Below are 26,474 nucleotides of genomic sequence, written 5' to 3'. Positions count from 1 at the left end.
TATAGCTTGGAATCACCTACTGTGGAATACACATGAGCAATCACTCGAAGAAGAAAATACAGTTACCTTTTCCGTAACTGGTGTTCTTCGAGATGTGTTGCTCATGTCTATTGCACATCCTTCCCTCCTTCCCTTCTGTCGGAGTTGTCTGTCAAGAAGGAACAGAGGGTGGGGGGAGTGCGCAGCTCCCCTTATACCATGCCAGGCAGGCGCCACTCCAAGGGTTGTGGGGGGCGCTCCCCCGCTACGGGTGCTGCTAGGGGAAAAATTTCCAGCACTAGTGCATGTGGCAAGCACGCACACCTATTGTGGAATAGACATGAACAACACATCTCGAAGAACACCAGTTACGGAAAAGGTAACTGTCTTTTCTTTGTGATTTAATTTCTTATGTCTGTCCAAAGGTGAATTATTTATTTAGTGTAAATTCACCTTCATGCTGATATCAACCTGTTCTTTAGCTCGTTTTGAATGCTAGGAAAGTGTGGAAAAACACATTTCCCCCACTTTCTAACCACATTCTTTTGAACAAGATATAGCAAAAATGGCTCATATTTGGAAGTGCACCTTAGTGTGGTTCACCCTAAAGAGTATGCACTTTCCTACATTCTTTGTGGAGGAAAGATTCAAAATAAAACAAGTCATAAGCAATTGAAACATCACTTCTGAGCATGCTCAGTAGGCATCTGCTAGGATCTTTAGCAGTCTAATGAAGCAGAGTCCCCTTATTACGAGATTTTACATTTTCCTTGTTTGGTCTATCCGTAGGCCTCGGGCATGGATGGGGGCTTCTATCTTCAGGATACTCAAAAGAAAAAATTACAGATGTCTTGTTGAAACCACAGCAAAATCTCCATTAAAATCTGCCTTGACAATGTGTGAGAGGGAAAAAATCCTAGGCTATTTCGTGCATTACTTTGCATGCCACCATCTTGTTTGACGGATGACTTTTTTTGGATGACAGTCCATTTATTTATTTGAAATACAGCTTTCACATAAACAGCACATGTAGCTTAGTTTTAGCAAGGGCATTTATCTTCAGTTTTTGGGGGTGTGTGTGTGACTTGTGACAACACACTCGGACACATAGGTGTTAGATCCTCTTGAAGCAAGCGCCATATAAAAACCTCAGCTATTGGATATTAAATCCTACCTAACTATCTTAGTCACCTTCGAAATACCTGGTTTCAGAGTAGCAGCCTTGTTACTCTGTATTCGCAAAAAGAAAAGGAGGACTTGTGGCACCTTAGAGACTAACCAATTTATTTGAGCATAAGCTTTCGTGAGCTACAGCTCACTTCATCGGATGCATTCAGTGATCCACTGAATGCATCCGATGAAGTGAGCTGTAGCTCACGAAAGCTTATGCTCAAATAAATTTGTTAGTCTCTAAGGTGCCACAAGTCCTCCTTTTTTTTAGAAATACCTGTCATCTACGCTACTTTGTACAGTGAGATAGCCAGAAAATTCCTTAGGTTGCTTTGTGTTTTGCTTTCTCTCTCTTGCTCTCCCATAACGGGCTGAATTTTGCCTATATATATAATGTTAACGTATCTTTTCATATAGACCATGCCCTTGCTCAATGCGCTTTAATATCTTCAGGGGATGTCAATATTTACATAAACCAATGGTTTGTCCTCGAACACATTAATGAGGGTTCTGCCAAACCACTGACGACCTGGAATTGATTGACCTGGCTAACAGCCCTGTGTTGTCCAATGAAGTATAAAAGACAGTACTAAGTGTATGAATGTCATATAGATTCCCACCCACCTGAAACCATGAGGGTCCTATTAGTGGCTCTAGTGTATATTCCATTCATCTTAGCTATAGAAAGGTAAGAAAGCATTTCAGATATCACAGAATGGTCCTTATAGTGCATTTTGTTCTCCGCTGATTTCCTGGAATGATCTTTGTGTGTTTCTGCAAAAGCTATTTTAAAAAAAAACATTGGCATTTGAGTGATACAGAAAGGAAGTCCAGTTAAAATGGTTTGTATTTATTTTGTTTGCTTAGGATCCCTTTAGTTCGATTTAAATCCACCAAGAGGCAACTTCGGGAAAAGGGAGAACTGGAGGAATTTTTGAAAAATCATCAGCCTGACATTTTTGCTCGGAGATATCTGCATTGCTTCCCTTCAGATATTTTTCTACCAGCTGCTTCAGAAAGGCTATATGACTACATGAATGTGAGTATGTTCTTGTGTAATAGAATGTAAAGGGTTATTTATGGTACTGAAGGCAGGTTTTGTTCAGCACACTAGTTCTATTCTCTTGTAAAAAGTTTTGCAAGTTGAGATTAATTGTGTATCTGTTTAAACTAGATTCTTTGCATCCTTATAAATGAGCTTGCCAGTTTGCAAAAGACTGATCAAGTAACATAAGTAAAATTAGGATAGACATGGGACCTAGTTAGAATTTCCCTCTAGTGTAGAAACTATGACCCTGCAATGAGTCACACGAACCCCTATTGACTTCACTGGGGCTCACATCTATGTGGGAGGCCCAGCAACATCCATCAGAAATCTGACATGTTACACAATAAACCAAAATGTCATCTTGTTTGAACACGTTAGGTCACAAATAAATTCTTGTAAAAATCTGTGTTAATAAAGACATGTAGGTAATATGAATGGAGTTTTTGCTATTATTATTTATTGTGCCCAAAGTGCAAGAGGCACTTCGGAGATAAAAATGTCAGGCCTGCCTTAGCCCTGAAGAATTTCCCATCTAAACAGATCTTAGATTTGGGGGACTACGTTCGATGGGATATTATATCACACAAGTGATTTGAGCTTGTGAACACCATGCTTCTTGGTTTAGAGTTTTGTTTCGTTTTCTAATTGATTGGTTATTTTGTTAACATTTATCAAAAGGACAGGGCTAGGTTATACAGGCTTCTTGGAGGAGATAGTGTTTGTATGCAAGAAGGTAGAAGCATGGCAGATTGGATCAATGAGAGGGGGTTCCAAGATGGGGGCGGGGGGGGGGGGGGGCTACAAGGAGAAAGGCCCCAGAGGTGAGCATGGAAGAAGAGCATGAAGGGTTAAAAACAACTCCCTTTAGAACTAAAGCTGGCCAGAATTTTCCAAATGTAGAATTTCTGAAAACATTTTTGTTGACTGTTCGAATTTTTACAGAAAACATCCTGAAAATTTTTGTTGAGAAGATTTTGTTGGTTTTTTTAAACTAGCAGTTGAGCTGGTCAATAAAACCAATAACGAGTCAAAAAATGTCTGTGAAACCTTTTAGTGCTGTTTTGACCAGCTCTGCTTAGAACCAGTCAGCAACACTTGCACTCTAGCCAGAGGGAAGTGTAGGTAGTGACCAGAGTAGTCCTGAGGTGAGCCCTGCCCTGGGGGGAGATAGCAAGAGGTGTGTCCCTGAGCAGGGCCCTGTCCTGGCCTGAGGGGAGGTAGAAGTGGGGGTAGCCTTGAGGAAAGCCGTGCCTGGGCCTAAGGGGGATGGGCAGAACTGAGGCCACCCTGTCAATTGCTCAATCTTTTTGTCTCATCTTACAGTTTAAAAAATGGAAATGATCAATTATTTAGTTTTTCTCAAAGTGGCAAATGCATGAGTTGACCATTCCAAACTCCCCCCACTACTGGCAATTTGACTATGAGCACAGCTGAGCAGATTCTGTCTATAATCCAGCTAACCCAGAGGTGGTGCTAACCCACTGGGAGTTTTAGGCAGGAATATTTTTGCCCTCCCCCCAACACATAATAAGTGAACAGGGGGCCCAGAGGTGGTGCTAACCCATTGGGAGTCTTCGGTAGGAATATTTTCCCCCCCCCCCAACACATAATAAGCGAACAGGGGGCCCCGTTGAGCTGCTGGGGCCCTAAGCAATTGCTTAGTCTGCTTATGCCTAGCGCTGGCTCTGAACAGGCCACTGCCCTACAATGAATTTCATATAGTGGGTGGGATCCCATGCACTCTTCCACCCACCAATAAAATTAAAAACCCCTAAACAATAGCATTTCTGGTTTTGCTTCCTGGGTCTTAACTGATGAGCATTTTGTGAAGATACGAATACTAGAAATACATTTGCTAGTAGAATGATTTATATCCTTACTATTTCACTAGTAAGTGGAGGGACTACTTAATTTAAACAAAGCTTCCCTGCTTATGAATTATGATCCCTCTGCCTCTCCAGCTTTGCATAATGATATATCTGTATCTAGTAGCAAGGGACCACAAGGGGGCCTGGGATGGGCACACTTTTCGTTTTGTAGCATATAATAAATAAATAATACTATGACCCAGTTAGGATAAAGTAGGATCCCATTTCCACCTGTTCTGATGAGGGGAAAGCTAGTGAATTGGAAATGGTGATCCTCAGGGTGAAGTTAAAAGAACAGAAGCCTAGGGGACAATTTAGATAAAATTCACCACAACGCACCCTAACTTTAGTTTACTATAGAAAAAATTCTTAAATCTTAATCTGCTCACTGAGTGATGTAGTTGGAAGGGCCTGCTTAGCTCTGATTGAGTGCTTGTCACTGTATCTAGAGAAAGTTATGGATCATGTCCCAAAGGGATTTTCAGTTTTAAACATACAGGCAATAACATGCTTCCCACAAATAACACACTAGTTAATTAATCTCAAAATGTTGCAGGTTTTTCCATTTAACCATATTATTTATTATTATTAATGCGCTAGGTGCTGTACAGAAATGGATACAAAGATAAGGTCCCTGCTCTCAAGAGCTTACAATCTAATTTTACAGATGATGCAATAAGGCGATAAACAATAATGGCGGAGGACAAGGGTTACAGTAATAAATAAAATCAAGCTGCAACTTAGTGGAGGCATGTGCTCATCCAGGTGCTCTTTTACACATAACTCATGCTGCTGTTTTTACTGACTTGTCTAATGTAGAAGGTAAGTTCCTGGGGCACAGACCACGTTCCAATCAGTGCTGAGCACATTAATAGCAACTAATACATTCATCATAAACATTCAAATATTTGCATCAATACAGAATATTTTGGCACCGGAGAGGCTTTTCTATCTACATCGGATGCCAGAAATGCCTATTCCTAAAAATAGGTCTCCTAATGCTGCAGTGCTATTCCATAGGCAGATATGGGCACTAAGCACTTGGAGCCTGAAAGCTGATAAGCTCCTTCAGAGTTCACATGTTCACAGATTATCTCCATCTGCCTTTTATAGAAAAGAGCCTTCTGTATTTTCTATATTCCTCTGATAGGTTTTGCGTGGTGCATCAGGTGGAGTCTTAAGCGGAGACTGAATTTGATCATCTTGTTTTAACTGACTAATTACTACTGACTAGAATACATTCAAACAAAAATATACAGCTGGGTGCCCCAGTGAGGTGATAGGTGCATTGCCAGTTGAGTTAATATTCAGAGCTTTCTAAAATCAGTAGGGCTAGATCTTGCATTTCTTACTAGGATGAAGCTCCCAGACCTTCCTGTTTCCTTCAACAGGAGTTTTGCTGGAATTTACTATAGGATTTTGCCTATCATTTGTAAGAGTTTGGGGACTGATTTTGCTTCCATTTTAGCCAATGGAAAAACTCCAGGATTGACTTCTTGCTCTTGAAGTGCTTAAAAGCTATGCCACATCCTGAAATCTGCCTTACATGGCCACTCATGGGACCGGAAAGAGGTAGCTTGGTAGAGGTAGCATTTAATTAAAAGTCAAATAATTGGATTGGAAACACTGAGGATATTTTACATTGTACCTTTGTCTGTCTTTTCTTCAAGGATAGTTTGCATTGATATAGTGCTAAACTGACTGAGTATATTTTTCCCCCAGGCCCAGTACTATGGGGTGGTAAGTGTTGGCACCCCACCTCAGAAATTCACAGTGGTGTTTGACACAGGATCATCCAATTTTTGGGTCCCTTCAGCTTATTGCATCAGCGAAGCCTGCAGTAAGAGACGTTATGTTCCTTTGCGCTTCTAATGGTTTAATTCACATTTTAAAGTAGCTCCCCTGCAATGAATGTACTTTGTTGGAAAATGTATTTAACAGAAAACCAAACACATTTCTTGAGTGTTCAGCAGAGTCTCACATACCTTCACTTCACACCCCTATTTTACAACAATTCCACTGACAGACTCACTTGCAGTTTTATTCATGTAGAGCAACAGTGGAGGGAGTCGATAATCTCCTGTTATATTCAGATTAATTCCAGTTCTGCATGCTCTGGAATTTGTCATTGCTAGTTAGATACAACAGGGGTGAGAGAAAGTGGGAGGTGAAAGGATTAGTCCATACTGGCGAGGTGGGTAAGAAAAAGGAGTCACTAGAAAGAATGTCTGTGTTGCTTATCTCAGAGTTAGCTGCTGAGCTACACTAATATGTCTGTTATACCTCACACAACTTATGGTGTGGTGGATAAGCCTCAGAAACAGCATTCAAACTTCATGCTGCCAGAGACATCTGAGACAAGAGAAGACAGAGAGAAAATCTCAGAGTGAAGTACTGGAATCTAAAGGCTATAGATGTGCCCATTAGGGAGAAATGAACAGGTTAATATTTCAGTGGAATCTGTATTTAGGAGCACAAGCAGCTGGATAATATTCATAACCTCAGATATGGATCTCAGTCCGATTGGAGAATCCAGCTGCTGCCCTCCCCATCCCTCAATAGGTCTGGGTGGTCTCTGAGTTGGTGCAATCTTCTAGGAGAAGATTTTTGCTCTTGCAACAACTCTTTCCCCTTCCTGACATCTTCAGAGGGCAACCAGCTCATGCGTTCATCCTGCTACTAAACGGGGTGGGGGAGGAGGTACTGCATGCACGGTCTTATTTACATCAATATTGAGACAAAGTGCTCTCAGGAACCTTGGCCATGATGTCCAAACCCTGAGTGTCTTTTCCTGGGGTGGGCGTCTTCTCTCTGTTATGCAGCAGTGGAAGTGGAAAGGCTCCTCCCCTGCAGCTGCTGCTGCTACACTGATCTTTTGACTCTGGGGTTGAAAGATGTCTCAGAGTTCCCTGGGCTGAAGGAAAATGTGAAAGGATTTGTGGAAGGAGTAGGCAGACTTTGCTGTGCATCCCCTAGAGAAACAGGATGGGTAGAGCAGAAGAGAGAGAAGTGAGATTCTGCCCTCTAAATATGTCAGGAAGATGGCAGGGAAGGATAGGTTTGAAGGCCCTCATTGGCACTGTCATTGCATTACTATTTTAAATTCCATTCTTCCTGTGCCTCACTGTAGCCGTGATATGCACCTTCTGTTGCTGCAACAGTTGGTAATTGACAATTAAATACTATGAAAAATCAGAGGCAAAAGAAACATCGGAAAGTTAAAAAAAATCTGTGGAAATAGCTGGATAAAAAAAATTTTTTTTTGATACAGAAAGGAAATCAATCAATTGCTGAGATATTTTCAGAATAGGGAGAAAACTGCAGGGTTTATGGGATGCAGAGACTCTTGCCTGCTTCCCTTCATCTATTATTTTGCTTCTCCAAACAATGTGTTTTGTTTGCCTATCAGCTAATCCTGTGTCTCAGAAATCTGGTACATTCCTGATAACCTTATCTTCAGTGCTAAGGGTGAAGTTTATTTTCACAGGGATGCATCAAAAATTCAAATCATTTCTATCAAACTCCTATCAGCATGGAGGGCAGGCCTTTGCCCTACAGTATGGTACTGGGCAGCTTCTAGGCATTGCTGGCAAAGACACATTACGGGTGAGTGGAACCCTAACACCATCATAATCATCGCTCTCTGTATTGGTTGTTTATGGCTTTCCAGGTGGTTAAGATGTTAGTATTGACCTACAAAGACCTGAGTAGACTGGGGCCTGCCTTACTTGGGGGGAGAGACAGTGACTCATGTCATATTGCCACAGATGCTATAAGTATAGAGGCTTGAGCTGAAGCCCCTCGGGGACGGAGTGGGGAGAGGGAAGTAGAGAGCCCTCAGCATAGTGTTCTCTGTGAGAAGCCCTGGGCTTCAAAAGTTCCTTCCTTTGTGGTCCAAAACAGCACAAATCTGCTGACCGTGAGCAAGGCCTAACTGTATGCCCAGCGTTTTGAGGATAAAGTTGGTATTGCCTGGGTTTGATTTTATCTTTGGCTTTGGGGTGAGGAGCAAGCTAGTTCAAGCTGACTGACTGTATTGTCAGTTTACAGCAAATGTGCCTAGAGCCTAGAAAAGGCACCTTTTCATGTATTATTGATGCCTCAAAACTTCGTTAACGCCGAGTTGTTTGATGATGGTGCCCTGTAGCCTTCCCGAACGTTGTGTTCAGCAAAACACCAACCTGTGAAACCCAGGAAATACAAAGTTAAGGTACAGGCCACTTCTGCAATGCAACGTTAACTCTGCCCCCGGGAGCTAGCAATAGCCATTGGGAATGGTTCACAAAAGGGATGCCATAATAAGTAGCCAGCAGGAAATTCTAAGAGGCTGTACCATTATTTGTGTTGTGTTCCACAGATCTGAATTCCAGCATTTATCTGCATTCATGTCAGCTGCGTTCACTGTGTTAGGTGTAGTTGTACTGAATGTTGGAGGGCTTACACTGGAGCAAGTTGGTACGATTGTTACTGTGGGCACGGCTACACGAGAGAGTTTACAGCTGTGCTGCTGCAAACTATCTAATGTAGCCACTCTAAGCCGAAGGAGAAAGGTCTCCCCTCAGCTTATCTACTCTAGTCCCTGTGAGCAGCGGCAGCTATGTTGGCGGGAAAACTTCTGTCCACACCAGCGCTTATGTTGGTGTAATTTATGTCACTTGGGGGAGGGGGTAATTGATTCACCCCCCTGAGCGACATGCTATGTCAACATAAGCTGTAGCGTAGACATAGTCTATTGTATGACGAGAGGTGCATGAATATATGAGAGGATCACAAGTGCCTCATTTAAGTGCTGACTGCCGTAGATTGCGTCAGTGTCAATGCATGGGGTGATCTTGTCATCTGGGTTGTCAGAAGCATGGTGGCTCACAGGGCTGGTGAGGGGTTAGTGAAGGCAATGCCTCAGAAGGAATTCTCAGGCTAGGATGAAGGGGAGGTAGCAGTTAGTTAGTTTGGGATGGTTTGTGTGGAATTGGCTCAGTGTTTGAGTGTAGGCCAGGTGTAAGTAGCTCCTGTTTGCTACATCAGACCTAACCTGAGTTTTGTCTTAGCTAAGACTTTGTCCTACAGTGCTCTTGTGCTCTGATCCCAGAATATTCTATAGCATCTGTAGAACACTAGTATGTGGTGTTGGCATGTTGAGACATTGCTCAAAAAGGGCAGAGTTAAGGTTGCGTTGCCAGGGAGGGGAGTGTGTACTTTAACTCTGTAGTTCTTGGTTTTCAGCAGTTTGGGTGCAGCTGAACTCAGAGTTCTGAAAGGGCAGGTGACTCGGCCAGGGAACCTTAACTCTGTGTTAACAAAGCTTTTGGGCACTTAATTTCCTTGCGTTTTTTAAAATAATTTTTCAGTATCCTCATGCATCACAGCCCAGCTTTCCCCCTCCACTCCTGCTGGATCCCTGGCAATGATTACCCTGGCCACAGAATGCACAGGCTGCATGTGAGTCCCTTCACTGTCCCAGTATCATCTTCTCATCTCCTCGCATGTCCAACTCAGCCCTCCTCCCCACAGAGAGGTGAGTGGTGGAATAGAACCCGCTGGTGGGGGAGCTGGGGAGAAGATGCAGGAACAGTGCAGGGACTAGCATGGAGTCAGTGAGGATGTTTTTTGAAAGGTAGGCAGACACGGGAGGTGGAAATGGATGTGGGGAGTTTTGGGGGACAGATGTGAAGCCCCCCAGCATCCTCCAATACATAGTTCTGACCCCTCCTTTCCACTCCACTCTTCCCTGCATTGCTCCAACCCCCTCCCCACCATAGCTCACTGCTCTTAACCACCATGTTCCCCTACCATTGGTCCGACAGCTCCAGCATTCCCTCCATCACACCCATTGTTCTGACCACCCAAATACCCACAATGCTCAGAGTCCACCTCCTTGCACACCAGATCCACCATCCTCCTTCCCACTCCATGCCCCCGGTAAGTTTGGAAGGGTCATGGGGAAGTGGGGAGTGGTGTGATTGTGAGGAGGGCATGTATTAGCTGGAGGAAGGAAGGGGCAGGAAAGTGCAGATGTAAAGTCTCTACTCCAGATGTGGGCATAGTATATGGGCCCCTTCGTTTTCAGTTTAAACCGATTTTTACCAAAAAATTCTCAGGTTTACAAAAAGTATTCATTTTTTTCGGATTTTCACCCTACTTTTGTATCATTCAAATATATATATATAACTTTTTATTAGGAAAATACAATACATTGCATGAGATATATGTATTATGATAATACATTAGACTGTGTGTATATGCAAAGCTGTCTGCTGAAGTAAGGCTATGTATCAGTCTAGAAGATACAAACAATAAACGAACAGGCACATACACAAGCTCTGAAGTGTGTGCGCATCTGAACATACTGATGAATCTTATACCCACCACGTACACATTTAAGTCTGCTAGCAGATTACGGTTTAAAGATTTGACTCACTAAAATGGGAAGAAAATGAAAATCTTCATCAGAATACATTTCAGAACGCAAGGAAGTATTGGAAAGTTAAAAAAAAAAACAGGAAAAAAGGAAGAAGTTGAGAGTGTTCACTGCAAATGGCGTAGCCTATTAAACATAAATATTTATAGGCTAATAGTTCTAAGTGTACAATAGTAAATTGTTTATTCAAATGAAAAGTTTTATTTGGGATAAGGCTGTCGATTAATCGCAGTTAACTCATGCGATTAACTAAAAAAAATGAATTGCAGTTAAAAAAATTAATCTCGATTAATTGCACTTTTAATCACACTGTTAAACAATAGAACACCCATTGAAATTTATTAAATATTTGTGGATGTTTTTCTACATTTTCAAATATATTAATTTCAATTACAACACAGAATACAAAGTATACAGTGCTCACTTTGTATTATTATTTTTATTACAAAAATTTGCACTGTAAAAATGATAAAGAAATAGTACTTTTCAGTTCACCTCATACAAGTACTGTCGTGCAATCTCTTTATCGTGAAAGTGCAAATTACAAATATAGATTATTTTTGTTACGTAACTGAAATCAAAATCAAAACAATGTAAAACTTTAGTGCCTATAAGTCTACTGAGTTCTACTTCTTGTTCAGCCAATCGCTAAGACAAACAAGTTTGTTTACATTTATAGGACATAATGCTGCCTGCTTCTTATTTACAATGTCACCTGAAAGTGAGAACAGGTGTTCACATGGCATTTTTGTAGTTGCTGTTGCAAGGTATTTACCTGTCAGATATGCCAAACATCCATATGCCCCTTCATGCTTCGGCCACCGTTTCAGAGGACATGCTTCCATGCTGATGATGCTCGTTTAAAAATTTTGTTAATTAAATTAGTGACTCAACTCCTTGAGGGAGAATTGTATGTCTCACCCGCATTCTGCCATATATTTCATGTTATAGCAGTCTTGGATGATGACCCAGCACATGTTAGTTTTAAGAACACTTCCACTTCAGATCTGACAAAACGCAAAGAAGGTACCAATGTGAGATTTCTAAAGATAGTTACAGCACTTGACCCAAGGTTTAAGAATCTGAAGTACCTTCCAAAATCTGAAAGGGATGAGGTATGGAACATGCTAGTGGAGTTCCTCAGGGATCGGTTTTGGGACCAATCTTGTTTAATCTTTTTATTACTGACCTTGGCACAAAAAGTGGGAATGTGCTAATAAAGTTTGCGGATGACACAAAGCTGGGACGTATTGCCAGTACAGACAAGGACCGGGATATCATACAGGAAGATCTGGATGACCTTGTAAACTGGAGTAATAGTAATAGGATGAAATTTAATAGTGAAAAGTGCAAGGTCATGCATTTAGGGATTAATAACAAGAATTTCTGTTATAAGCTTGGGACGCATCACTTGGAAGTAACAGAGGAGGAGAAGGACCTCAGAGTATTGGTTGATCACAGGATGACTATGAGCCACCAATGTGATATGGCTGTGAAAAAAGCTAATGCGGTCTTGGGATGCATCAGGCGAGGTATTTCCAGTAGAGATAAGGAGGTGTTAGTACCATTATACAAGGCACTAGTGAGACCTCATCTGGAATATTATGTGCAGTTCTGGTCTCCCATGTTTAAGAATGATGAATTCAAACTGGAACAGGTACAGAGAAGGGCTACTAGGATGATCCGAGGAATGGAAAACGTGTCTTATGAAAGGAGACTCAAAGAGCTTGGCTTGTTTAGCCTAACCAAAAGAAGGCTGAGGGGTGATATGATTGCTCTCTATAAATATATCAGAGGGATAAATACCAGGGAGGGAGAGGAATTATTTAAGCTTAGTACCAATGTGGACACAAGAACAAATGGATATAAACTGGCCATCAGGAAGTTTAGACTTGAAATTAGATGAAAGTTTCTAACCATCAGATGAGTGAAGTTCTGGAATAGCCTTCCAAGGGAAGCAGTGGGGGCAAAAGACATATCTGGCTTCAAGTTTAAGCTTGATAAGTTTATGGAGGGGATGGTATGATGGGATAGCCTAATTTTGGCAATTAATTGATCTTTGACTATTAGTGGTAAATAGGCCCAATGGCCTGTGATGGGATGTCAGATGGGGTGGGATCTGAGTTACTACAGAGAATTCTTTCCTGGGTGTCTGGCTGGTCAGTCTTGCCCACATGCTCAGGGTTTAGCTGATCGCCATATTTGGGGTCAGGAAGGAATTTTCCTCCAGGGCAGATTGGCAGAGGCCCTGGAGGGTTTTCGCATTCCTCTGCAGCGTGGGGCACGGGTCACTTGCTGGAGGATTCTCTGCATCTTGAAGTCTTTAAACCACGATTTGAGGACTTCAAGAGCTCAGACATAGGTTAGGGGTTTGTTATAGGAGTGAGTGGATGAGATTCTGTGGCCTGCGTTGTGCAGGAGGTCAGACTAGATGGTCACTTCTGACCTTAAAGTCTTAAAGTCTATGCTTTCAGAAGTCTTAAAAGAGCAACACTCCAATGTGGAAACTATAGAACCCAAATCACCAAAAAAGAAAATCAGCCTTCTGGTGGTGGTATCTGACTCAGATGATGAAAATGGACATACATTGGTCTGCACTGCTTTGGATTATTATTGAGCAGAACCCACCATCAGCATGGATGCATATCCTCTGGAAAGGTGATTGAAGAATGAAGAGACATGTGAATCTTGAGCGCATCTGGCATGTAAATGTCTTGCGACGCCGGCTACAACATTGCCATGGGAACGCCTGTGCTCACTTTCAAATGACATTGTAAACAAGAAGTGGGCAGCATTATCTCCTGTAAATTGTAACCAAACTCGTTTGTCTGAGCGATTGGCTGAACAAGAAGTAGGACTGAGTGGACTTGTAGGCTCTTAAGTTTTACATTGTTTTGTTTTTGAATGCAGTTATTTTTTTGTACATATTTCTACCTGTGTAAGTTGAACTTTCATGATAAAGAGACTGCACTATAGTAGTTGTATTAGGTGAATTGAAAAATACTATTTCTTGTTTTTTACAGTGCAAATATTTGTAATAAATAATAAATATAAAGTGAGCACTGTACACTTTGTATTCAGAGTTGTAATTAAAATCAATATATTTTGAAATGTAGAAAACATCCCAAAATATTTAAATAAATGGTATTCTATTATTATTTAACATCACGATTGTGATTAATTTTTTTAATCGCTTCACAGCCCTAATTTGTGGATTAAAGATACTGTATATTGTTTTCTTAAACTCAGAAGTGTTTTGCATTCTGTTTTAATTTCGCAGGAAACCATATTGATGAATGGAATTCAAAGCATTAATCAACTGAATACTTTCCCCCCGTCTTTCCGTCCACCAAAATAAACCCCAGTATTTATCCAGAAAAATTATTTATAGTTTTTTGCACTGATTTTTACCTGTTTTTGTTGTTGTGGGAATAAATACTGATAAATTCCCAGGAAAAATTAAATGAAATAAAAATGGAAAATGAAGGGCCCCTACAATTACAACACTGTGAAATTTCACATTTAAATATCTTAGATTATTAAATTTATGTTTTTTTAAATCCTATGACCATGAAATTGACCACAATGGACTGTGAATTTGGTAGGGCCCTAGGTATAGGTGTGCAGAGGTTTGGGGGGACAGAGCTGACGCCCTTGCTACATATCCCACTACACAGCTCTGACCCCTTTCTTTCCTCCCCCCACTCCTCTGCATCACCCCTTCTCCCCCTAGAAGCAGCTGCATTGAGGGAAAGGATGAGCCTGGAGCTCCTTCCCCGCTGCTAGCGGCAGCATAGGGAAGCTGGTGGCTCCGTTGTCCCCTCATACTAGGGTGACCAGATGTCCTCTTTTTAATGGGACAGTCTTGTATTTAAGTACTCCTGCAGGTGTCCTAACTTTTTCTTAAAAACAGGCAAATTGCCCCATAATTTCTGCCGCCTCCCCCCATCAGTACTGGTGGGTCCTGCTGCTGGCTAGATCCCTGCTTGCCAGCTGCCTGCTGAGTGGGGTGGTCCAAAGGCCAACGATAGGGGCTGCAAAACTAGTGGTGGGGCAAAGCTGCAGTGTGTGTGGCCAGGCCTCTCCCACTGCTGGTCCGTCAGCACAGCCCCCGCTGTGTGCCGGCTCTGGAGTGTGGAGGGAAGTGATTTCCAGCCTGTTCCCCACCTCTCCCCCCCCACATCTGCAGGCTTCACAGCAGTCGGGCTTAGCACCCTCTTCACCTGTCCCACTCCAACCCTGGGTCCTGCCCCCAGGGAGTGTGTGGCTGTAACGTCCCCAGGCACCATCCCCTCCCGAGCCACCTCTCTGGGCAGGTTAGCTGAAGCCCCTGCAGTCAGGTTCCCTGGGCCCTAGTGCACAGTGGCTTTCCTTAGGGCTTAACCCCTTCCTGCCTGTGCTGTAGCTGGCAGGGGGGACAGGGACAGCACAGGAAGTGGCTGGGTTATGTTAGTAACCAGCAGCAGCCTGGAGGTGTTAGCTGTCTTTTGGCACGGTGCGGGCAGGAAGGGACACGCTGCTTCCAGCCCACAGGGTAGGGGAGGAGGAGAAGAAGACGAGATGAGCTCTGCAAAGGCATGGGCTAGGTCATCCCTTCCTCCCTCCATCCCCTGCTGCTGGAAGTAGCTCCCATCCCTTCCCTCCTGCACAGTGCCGATAGGCTGCTGCTGGCCACATTCTGGTGTGAATCCTGGCAGAAATCTGTGGAGGGGGGCATGTGACCCTGTGTGCCTCCCCCCGCCCCCCAAGTATTCCCTTGGGAAGATGCAACACCAGGTATTGGGGGCCCAGGCAGGCATGGAGGGTGGAGCATGCCAGGCAGGGAGGGTCAGTCACCCCTCCTCCCCCGTGTGAGAGAGGTACGTGTGTGTGCGTCACCTCTCCCCGTGACTGTGTGTGTGGGGGGCAGGGGTGTGTGTATCATCCCTTCCTGTGTGAACATTAAAGCCTTAAAGATAAGAAGGTAAATAAAAAGAATCCAACTACACAGTATTTCTTTTTAACGGGGGCTCAGTCAACTTAATGTTAATCTGAATGTTTGTACTGCATAGGTCTGCCTGATTGCCGTTGAGCTCGCTTGAATACAAATAATTTTACCAGGTGCCCCTTATTCAGGAAAGGGAAATATGGTCACCCTGCCTCAAACCCAGCTCACATTGGGGCCGACCAATGTGGGGCCCTATTGGATGCTGGCTGACATGGGGGGGGTGCTAGGAAAAGGAGCACAGACTTTCCCGGAGGGACAGGGTCTCCCTGGTCCTGTCTTACTCAGAGGTTCAGAAAGAGAGACCAGACCCCTCCCCCAGTGAGGAGTAAAGCCTCCCAAATCACTCGAGGGAAAGGGAGAAGGGTTTGGACCCCCATAGGGGCAGGGCCCTCCAGATCCCAACTCACACATGGATGACCCCAGCCCTCCTTAGGTTTCAGGATTATTGCTGCCCTATTCTCCCACACCCTTGGCATGTGGGATGTGTCTCCCCCCACCCCGTCGGCCCTTGCCCGGAGGGATGGGAGGCATCTCCACCTATTCCCCAACCACTAAGCCTGGGCAGGATGAGGAGAGTGGGGGAGGAGCAGGAGTGGCTGTGGTGATGGCTTCCAAGAGGAGGGGGGAATGTGGGGTTGACAGGCTGCCACTTCTGTCACCCACTTTCATGTCCCCCACCCCTACTGCCCATCCCCACTTATCCTGCCTCAGTTTGGGGAGGATCAGACCCGTAGTTTGAGCCCCAAGTGTGGGCAAGAAAGAAGAACCAAGTAATTTTGTAAATAGCTGTTTTTTTAGGGGGGCTGTATCTTGGGAACCTGTGGCTCAAATTACCCCAAATTTGGACCCGTAACCCTATCCCACATTCCCTTATGGCACAGGAAATTTCAAGACAATCTGAGATAGCAAATAGATTTTAGAGCACTTAGAACTGTTATCTTTTAAACAGTGATTCAACCTTAACTATAGCAAAGCTGCTGGTTCACACTAGGAGAGCTGCCAGGCCACTAAAAATAAATATAAAAACATAATTTTGAAATTAGAAAAGGATATGTTATTGTCTAGTGATAGACTTCTTCCTGAGACCACAGTAACATACAAGACTCTGGCAATATGACATAAAGCGAAATGCACGACATGTGTAGTCCTGGAACAAGTGCATCTTGTTCCAGCATGGCCCTTCATGTCTCCTGTTTGAGGCCTATGGATTGACTAGAATTAGGGCAGATATCTTCCACCTTGCCTTTCCCTTTTGACTGTAGTTTTCTGGCATGAGTTTATGAACAAATGACAGCAGAATTAGGCCATTAGAAGGGACTTGCTTTCTAAAATATAACTGTCTTCAGCGTGATGCCTGCTAATATTAATGCAACTAACACAATTACCGGAAAGCTCTGGACATTACATTTGATAAAACTAAAAACCTGATGCATATATAAAATGTGGTTATTTCTGTAATCTGCTCAGACTTTACTTTTCATTTGTTCCCTTTTGTAATAACAAACAGATTAGCAACATTTCCATCCAGGGGCAGGACTTTGGAGAGTCTATCTTTGAGCCCGGCATGACTTTTGCTCTTGCACACTTCGATGGCGTGCTGGGTTTAGGATACCCTTCTTTAGCAGTTGGCAGTGCTCTTCCAGTATTTGACAGCATAATCAACCAACGTCTGGTAGAGAAGCCAGTGTTTTCCTTCCACTTGATCAGGTCAGTTTTTAACACTGAATAAAGGGACACTGTCAAAAGAAGCAAATTTTAACTGTAGTTTAAGAAAACCATCCATTTGTATATGTTTCATCTCCAGAAAGGACATTTTCAGGAGTAGGTCTAGATAGAAGCACCAGTGGGGGAGCATAGTAACTAAAATCATATTTACAGAAATGCTATTAAACGTATATCGTTAAAATAAACACTTGTAGATGCACAATTAATGCGCAAACCACTGAGAACTCCAAAGAAGTGTCTTGATTTAATAATCTGATGAATGGTCTACATCTGAACTATTTTTAAAATGAAAAATTGACTTTTTAAAAAGATAAGATGCCAAAGGAAACTTTTCATTGTTTTGAAAATTTCCAATTATTGGATTTTAATTTTTTTTTTAAATCCACTTTTTTGTTTGAAACAACAACAACAAAATAGTCACTTTAATATTTTAGGCTGTTTTTCCATTTTTACACCCTCCCCTTTTCTTTTTTGCATTTTGTCACTGAAAAAGCGGGTGAAAGGGAAGAAGAAAAAACTAATTTATTTTGTTGAATCAGAAAATTTAGAAAATGTTTACAAAGCATATTTACCAGCTTTTGACCAGTGCTAATGAGAACATCTGACTTTCTTACAGTGTCTTGGGCACTCATAGAGTTGTTTCATCAGCTAGTAGGAGATGAACAGAACTGCAGCACCGCAGTTGAGCGACTGTATTTCAGAAGAAAAGGGGCTGTGTTCTAATCTCAGTCACACCTAGAATAACTCCATTTCAATCACTAGATTTACCCCGGATTTATACTGGGGTAAACGAAACCAGAAACTAGCCTAAGGCACTTGTTTCTAATCTCACTCCTAAACCCTCTACAACCCCTAACATTTTTAGTAAGGGGTTTAGACTGGAGGCTCTGATTTGGGGCCATCTCTAGGTATAATTATAAAATTAGAAGTTTTAGACTTCCATTGCAACATACACATTTGAAAAAGACATGACAGGATTGGAATTGAAAGCTGATTTCTCCCCTCTACCCCCATGTCCCACTTAAATTGTATGTCATCCAGTTTACATATTTATTTGTTTTACATTTTTAGAGGAGACGACCTTGAAAATGGTGGTGAACTGATACTGGGGGGTATAGACCAGTCGCTCTACAAAGGTTCAATTCACTGGGTTCCAGTTACTGAGAAAAGCTACTGGCAAATTCATGTTAACAAGTACGTTTGCATGTCTATAAATCTGATGAAACTGTGCCTCTCTGTGTAAGCCAATTAAAATCCCAGGACATCTGTGCTACAGTGGCCACCCTGGATGTACTGCCTCCCAAAAACAGTGCTTCTGGGAAAGACCTGAAGATAATTAGTGTATCCTGTGCTCCAGTAATATTACTGGAAGCACTAACTTTGGTGGCTGGTACTCGGAGGAATGTCCTTTATTAGCAGGTCATATTAAGGGCCTAATGGACATCCGTGGGAATTGTGGGAATCCTTACTCTCCTGGGTAAGGGATATTCACGTGATCTGCAGTTCAATTCCTGGCTTGCCACAGCCTTCCTGTGCGACAGCAGTCTAGTCACGTAGGCCAGGTCTACACTAGAGCGTTTACAGTGGCGCAGCTGTACCTATGCACCTGGGCCGCAGTAAGCTCCCTTGTGTAGCTGCTCTGTGCCAACAGGAGAGAGCTCTCCTCTCGACATAATTACTCCTACCCCAACGAGCGGCAGTAGCTATGTTAGCGGGAGAAGCTCTCCCACAAACACAGCGCTTTCCACACTGGCACTTATGTTGGTGTAACATATGTCGCTCGGGGGGGGACGGGGACGTTTTTTCCCATCCCTGTGCGGCACAAGTCATACTGATATAAGTGGTAGTGTAGACATGGCCTTAGCCTTGCCATTCCTACTATTTAAAATGATTGTAATAATAATAGTTCCCAACCTTGAATACATTCATCGATGTTTGTGAGATACTCAGAGGATATATTGGTTGGGGTCAGATCAGTGATAGACCTTAAACTCCTACACATTCAGAAGAGCAGATGACACACACACAAATTATTTCCAAAGCTCTCTTGCCCTAGTTTTCTGTGAACACTATCCTTCTTTTGGAATCAGGACACCCTAAAGTTAGTATAAATTTTGAACCAGATGCTTGTATTTTAACTGGCAGCATAGACTTGCTTAAATTCCCTGATAACTGTGTCGTCACTCTTAGTGTATCTGCACTCTCTGTTTAAAGTGTATGTGTTTTGGTTTTTCCACATGCAGCGTGAAAATCCAGGGACGGGTTGCGCTTTGCTTCCATGGTTGTGAAGCCATTGTTGATTCAGGCACTTCTCTTATTACTGGCCCCTCTTTACAAATAAGACAACTACAGGAGCATATTGGGGCCAGTCCAACACAAACTGGAGAGGTAAAAACCATAGAGCGGGACAAAAAACTCAGAGGAAGTGAAGTAATGATTTGATACAAATGCTCATGTGAGGGGGGCAGGGAAAGAGATAAAATGATTAAAATTAGGCACAAAGTAGGCACTAGGAGAAAAGCTTGCTGCTTGTACAGAGCTGAAATCAGGGCAAGATATTTGATTTGTATTGTTTTTATCCTTCCCCGCCACCTTTGTTTCCAAGATATCTCTTCCCTCATTAATGACACATGGATCTAGTAGAAGCATCTGTTTATGGAAATGTTCTGTTAAAGTTGCTCAGATGATCATGACATCATATGACCGATCTACTACCTTGTAAAACAAGAGAGAATTACCTTTCCTAGGTCATATGGCATGACTGTTAACTCCTTAAAGTCCAGAGCAGTCCCAGGCTGACTGACCATCAGAATCCGGAAATTAAGATAAAAAGACATGTAATAATTCCATCGAAGGGCACAGGTGTCAGCTGAGCTTATGAGAGCTTACATTGTTATTACCAGGGCCCCAAGAGGGGGACACAGTTCTATCATTCAAAATATTCTGGTTCATTTGAATGTAACATCCCAATCCCTGTCTTCCATCCCCCTTCTCTCCCTTACCTCTCTCATTCCTCCCTCTCTTCCCTGCTCTACCCCTCCTCCCACTTTCTTCTTCCCTCCATTTTCCCTTTTCTCCTCCCTGCTGCTGCATCTTCACCTTCTACAGCATCCTGCTGCCGTCTCCTCCATGCTCCGAGTCTCCTTTCCTCTCAATCTCTAATTGCTCCCTGCCACCCCCTGCTTTCCACATGTGGCTCACTCTCGCCTATCTCCCTGCTTCTGTTCCACTCCCCGCTAGGCCACTCCCGCCCAGCTGCTGCCACTCTCATCCTCTGATGCTTTCTAGGGTTGCCAACTTTCCAGTCTCTGGAAGCTGGACACCCCTGCTCCACCCCCTCCTCTGAGGCCCGCCCCCTGCTCCACCGCCTCCCCCAAGGTCCCGCCTTCTGCTCACTCCTCCCCCTCCAGCCCGGCACCCAGCTCAGGGGCTGCCGTACTCTCCCCAGCCCACCAGTTACCTGGCTCCCTCCTACCGCTGCGCCTGCCCCCGGGCACGTTCGGCAGGGAGCCGGACCCAGGCAGGGAGCGGAAGGGCCGGGGCCACGCTCTGGGGCGGCTGAGAGCCCAGCCAGCGCGGTAGCTGGCTGCAAGAGAGAGTCTGGCCGCGAGAGGCGGCGGCGGCAGTGGGTGGCGGACAGGGCACCTCTCCCCAACCTGGTGGGCCAGGTTTTTTTTGGGGGGGGGCACTTGCTCGCCCATGCCCCCCCACATGTTGCCCCTGCAGGCGGCAACCAGACTTTGGGTGCCTGGTCAGTGTTTCCAACCACTTTCAGGTGCCGTTTTTGACTGGACTTTCCAGTCGAAAACCAGACACCTGGCAACCCTCATGCTTTCCCTCCTATGTGCAGCTTCACCGTCTCCTTCGGGGACCTCTCCTTTGATGTCCAAACAGCTTTGCTTCCTCGCTTTGAGGCTTGTCAGTCTGCCTGCCTGCAGCCATATTCATTCCTATATGCGTTGAAATGGTAGTCCCACATAGTCTGGGAGCATGTGTAATTCCATGGGCAAATTAATGATAGAAAGGTAAGGGAGATGTCATTTGATTCGTAAAAATCTACAGAACCATAATTTCCATGGTATCACCCTCTGCACTGATTAGGGGGACTCGCTGCCCCCACCCCCACCTCTCTGGTTTACAGCTCCAGGTCCTCTAGTTGATGGAGATTTATTATACATGAAGATGGTAGAGTCTTTGCTGCACTTTATTTGATCTGTCAGGACAGCTGATTGGACTTTGCACCTCACAGTACTGGAAGACTTTGTGAAATACTTTTTTGCTCAAGCTTTAACGAATTATTATGTATGATTGCTTGGTACCTCAGTGAAATAAGAGGTGTAGAAAAAGTTTGACACTGACATATGGGAGGCATTTTGAAAAGGAAATTGGGTTGTTCAAAGATCACCAGTTCCCTTCTGTGGACTTGGTTCAGATGAAGCCCTAGAACAGTGGTTCTCAAACTTTTGTACTGGTGACCCCTTTCAAATAGCAAGCCTCTGAGTGTGACCCCCCCACCCCTTTATAAATTAAAAACATTTAAAAATATATTTAACACCATTATAAATGCTGAATGCAAAACGGGGTTTGGGGTGGAGGCTGACAGCTCGTGATGCCCCATGTAATAATCTCTCAACCCCCTGAGAGGTCCTGACCCCCAGTTTGAGAATCCCTGCCCTAGAACATGAAAACAGAGCAATGAAATTCACGGGAGGGATTGCTGGGCACAACACAACATCCAAATGCTCTATCCCAGTTTTTCCTGACAACCCCAGCACTCTGCTGAATTTTGAACAAAATATTAAGCAAGGCTGGGATGACTTCCCCAGAAGTAACCAAGCACCATCTGGACTCATTATATGCTGTTAAATGCCAAGAAGTGGTAATTTTAAAGCTACAGGGTGAGCTTACTTGCACAGGCAACCCATGTATGATGGACTGGAGCTCATTAATACCATGATGAAAGCAGTCTTCAGTGATGAGATAGCTAACGATGTCAGCTGAATGGATACTTTGGGTCATGACTTGTATGAAGCCTTCAAAACCTAAAGAATTATTCAAGGCTCCATCAATCAATGGGCTACAATCAAGAAGAACAGACTAAAGCTGTGGTTGAATGCGAAGAAGGAAGTCAGAGTGAAGGTAGCAGGGACTATGACGGAGCTAACCGCAGACAAGTTATCGCTTGCTTGTTTCCTGGTCGTGTCCAGATCTCGGCATGATGTTGATCTAAATGAGACTTTGGGAAATTACAAGTTCTCCATGGGACCACAATCGATGTTTGAATGTGATGGAATAATGCATCTGTGCCAGGCAGAAAGCAAACTAATTCACATCTTGCATGGTCTTCCTAAGCCAGTACCTACTAACAACGTGACCAGTATCTTATTGCCAGCAGAGGCTTTTTAGCATAGCAATCACAGATGATATGGCTGAGGTACAACCTGTCAGCGAATCAGAAACAGTTAAAATCTGCCAAGATTTGGCTGTACATAAGAACAGCCATACTGGGTTAGACCAAAAGTCCATCTAGTCCAGTATCCTGCCTTCTGACAGTGGCCAATGCCAGGTGCCCCAGAGGGAATGAACAGGTAATCATCAAGTGATCCATTCCCTGTCGCTCATTCCCAGCTTCTGGCAAACAGAGGCTAGGGACACCATCCCTGCCCATCCTGATTAACAGCCATTGATGGACCTATCCTCCATGAATTTATCTAGTTCTTTTTTGAACCCTGTTATAGTCTTGGACTTCACAACATCCTATTGCAAAGAGTTCCACAGGTTGACTGAGCGTTGTATGAAAAGGGGTGCATTTATATGTGCTATCAAGAGGGTGAATTATCAAGCAATGGAATGGCTTTAGGATGATTGAGCATGTCCAAAACTACCTTCCTTTATAGGGCATGGATGGGTCTTGGAGGAGGGACTGATCACATCGGTTATGTGTAAAATACCACGTGCTCCCAAATCAGTCCTTCAGCTAATCAAATACCTGTGTGCAAAGAACAGATGCTCATTGTCCTGCAAATGTTTGGCCAGCAGCCTGCCTTGCACGGAGAGGTGCAAGTGCAGCACGGACGAGGATCAGTGTGACAATGTATCTAGCAGTGGAGTAGATGGAGATGACACTGATGATGACTTTGATGAATAAATGTTTTCAGTCCTTTCATGTCAAGGCAACTTACCTAGGATTACCAAAGATCAATTTATCATAGAATCATAGAATATCAGGGTTGGAAGGGACCTCAGGAGGTCATCTAGTCCAACACCCTGCTCAAAGCAGGACGAATCCCCGATTAAATCATCCCAGCCAGGGCTTTGTCAAGCCTGACCTTAAAAACTTCTAGGGAAGGAGATTCCACCACCTCCCTAGGTAACTCATTCCAGTGTTTCACCACCCTCATAGTGAAAAAGTTTTTCCTAATATCCAACCTAAATCTCCCCCACTGCAACTTGAGACCATTATTCCTTGTTCCGTCATCTGCTACCACTGAGAACAGTCTAGAGCCATCCTCTTTGGAACCCCCTTTCAGGTAGTTGAAAGCAGCTATCAAATCCCCCCTCATTCTTCCCTTCTGAAGACTAAACATCCCCAGTTCCCTCAGCCTCTCCTCATAAGTCATGTGTTCCAGTCCCCTAATCGTTGTTAAAGTATAATTTAGAAAGCATTGATTTTTAAATACACACACACACACACGTTCTAGGTTTGTCATGTTTGGTACCATTATGTTTGTGGGGGGAAAGGGCTTTCGAAATATACCCAACTCAAACCTTTTCCAATGATCTTGTATTATCAAAATTTCCACCAACCGGAGGACCTGGGGCAGGGAGTCTCTTCTACCCTGATGCAGAAGGTGACATCATTGAAATTATGATGCTATAGCTTTTATGAATCAAATAATATTCCTTCATCTTTTAATTACTAACTTGCCCACAGAATGGGATTTTACTACATTGTGTTCCCAAACTAATATTGCTGAGCTGTCATGCATGGAGTGGTGTATGAAAACACTGCCACCTTGAGGTATGTTATAAATAGAATACAATGCCAACAAATTGATTATAACACATTATGACAATGCTATAAAGTCGAGTCCATTTCAGCGCTTCAGCTTCTCTCTCTGATGTGTTTCACATTTCCCATGTACTTCATGGGTAAAACAAAACTATGAGCTCACATGGCCTGAACTTGTTCTCGACACATTTGTGGTGTAAATGGAGCTACATTTTGGCTTGAGCTGGGAGAAAATTTTTCAGCGAAATTTTTTTTCTGTTAAAAAAAAAAATTGAGATTCAGCCACATCAGATGGTTTTGTGAATTTGTGTGGGTCTCACTGAATTGTTCATGTTGGGGGGGGGAAGTTTCTAAAAATGTCAAACTGAAGCATTGTGATTTTTTCAATTGAAAAGACTTTTTGTTAGGAAATTGCCTTCAATTTTTTTTTTTTAAATCTAAAACATTAAAAACACTCAAAACTGAAATGAAATATTTTGGTTGAAATGAAATGTTTTGTTCGACCCACAACACGTCTTTTTTAGACCTTTCAATTCACCAAAAATGAAAAAAAAATTTGTTTTGTTTTGTTTTGCAATTGGCAGTGAACTGAAAAATCTGTTACTTGCCCAGCTCTAATTTATGACCCCCATAGCCCACTAGGCATTATCTTGGCTCTGTTATATTGTGTGTATATATATATATATATCCCACAATATGCTCTGCAGCTATACTTAGCTCTTGTTTTCCAGAATGCACTCAACAGACATACAAAATACTTGGGGAATATATTTTCATAAACTAGATTTTTAAAAATATTCCTTCTGTTGTAAAACAATAAGCCAAAACACTATAGCTTACAACAAAGCTCCCAGAGGGTATCAGACCATCCTTTGGAATGGTCAAAAGTTATTTTCATTTTTTTAATGAATGGAGCAACTGGAGAGGCAATAAATAAATAAAATAAAATAAAACAACAAAACAACAACAACAACAAAACAAATCCCACACAAACACGCAACAAAACCCCCTCTCATATATTCACTGTGAATTAGTGTAATATTTACAGCAATGAATGGGCGGGCATTTTAGATTGTGATCTATCAGCTGTTCTTGGAATTCCACTTTAGTGTAGTATAATATAGAACACAATATGTCCCACAGACCTTCTGGATGGATTTCCTCCCTCTGAAAATATGATGTTCCTGTACAGTATGGGGAAAGTTGTGGCTGTAAGTCACTCACTGTGGAGGCTCTAAGGAGAGAAAACATACTGGAGGCAACTCCCAGGACTGTGCCTGTGGCAGGCTTCTGGGAGCATTGGAATTGTGCACTTAGCAGCACCCATTACAAGAGGCAATGAGAACTCATGCTGGAGCCTGGGTTTGCTTGCATATGTGGAAGGAGGAGGAGCCATGTCCTCAGAGACCCCTCCATTTTGGACATCACTAGCCTTGCTGTCAGCCCTAGATTCCATTGGTCCTTGGGTGCTGGGAGTCTGAGAAGTCTGTGTTCAACTCTGTGTATTAGCTCAAAGAGCAGGAGGCCTCCTTATACATTCCCACCACTTGCACTCCTGTGCAGGGCCATAATATAATCTTGTACGTTGACCATTAGGTCTGAAAAAAAATAAATGACAATACCAAACCGGACTGCAAAGGTTGATATTCTGGTTGCTAGGTTGATAGACTGATTATAATTTTGAATAAAAAGGCAATGTAAAAAAACCCAAACAAACAAACCCCAAGTCAACCAATATATTGTGTTATAGTTTGTTGTAGACTGCAGGAGACTGTCAAGCCTGCCACATATAAGTTTCACCATTGGACACAGAGAATACACGTTAACAGCAAAAGAGTATATAATAAAGGTATGTATATAAATTCTAAGAAATGGTATCTACCAAATTATGAGATGATAATATGTAATTCTACATAGAAATGTGCTTTTAATTTCAGGAAACCATAGAAGAAAAAACCGTGTGCATCAGTGGCTTTCAGTCTCTGGATATTGCCACTCACTCTGGCCAGCTATGGATTTTAGGAGATGTATTCATGTCTGCGTTTTACTGTGTTTTTGACCGTGGAAATGATAGAGTGGGATTTGCAAAAACCTCTCAAAGAAGGGAGCATTCCTGAGGCCCCAATGGCATCAGTTCTGCCTTAAACACATGTTATTTCAGGGTTATGAGATGAGCCTGAACTAAAACCCTGGATCTGAATATTGCTCCCAACAAATTTCACATGGGTTTAGGGTGGGTTTGAAATTGAATTCAGAATACAAATTTT

The 26,474-nt window shown here is 43.1% G+C and overlaps 1 pseudogene; it reads left to right on the top strand.

Annotated features, from left to right (window-relative positions):
- Positions 1–1,718: 1,718 nt before the first annotated feature.
- Positions 1,719–26,474, top strand: LOC141986727 (cathepsin E-A-like; annotated as a pseudogene).

This window comes from Natator depressus, chromosome 1 (assembly GCF_965152275.1).
Source record: "Natator depressus isolate rNatDep1 chromosome 1, rNatDep2.hap1, whole genome shotgun sequence".
In the NCBI taxonomy this organism is placed as follows: Eukaryota; Metazoa; Chordata; order Testudines; family Cheloniidae; genus Natator; species Natator depressus.
The sequence above is the reverse complement of the archived record's forward strand: the minus strand, read 5'-3'. Positions and strand labels throughout refer to the sequence as shown.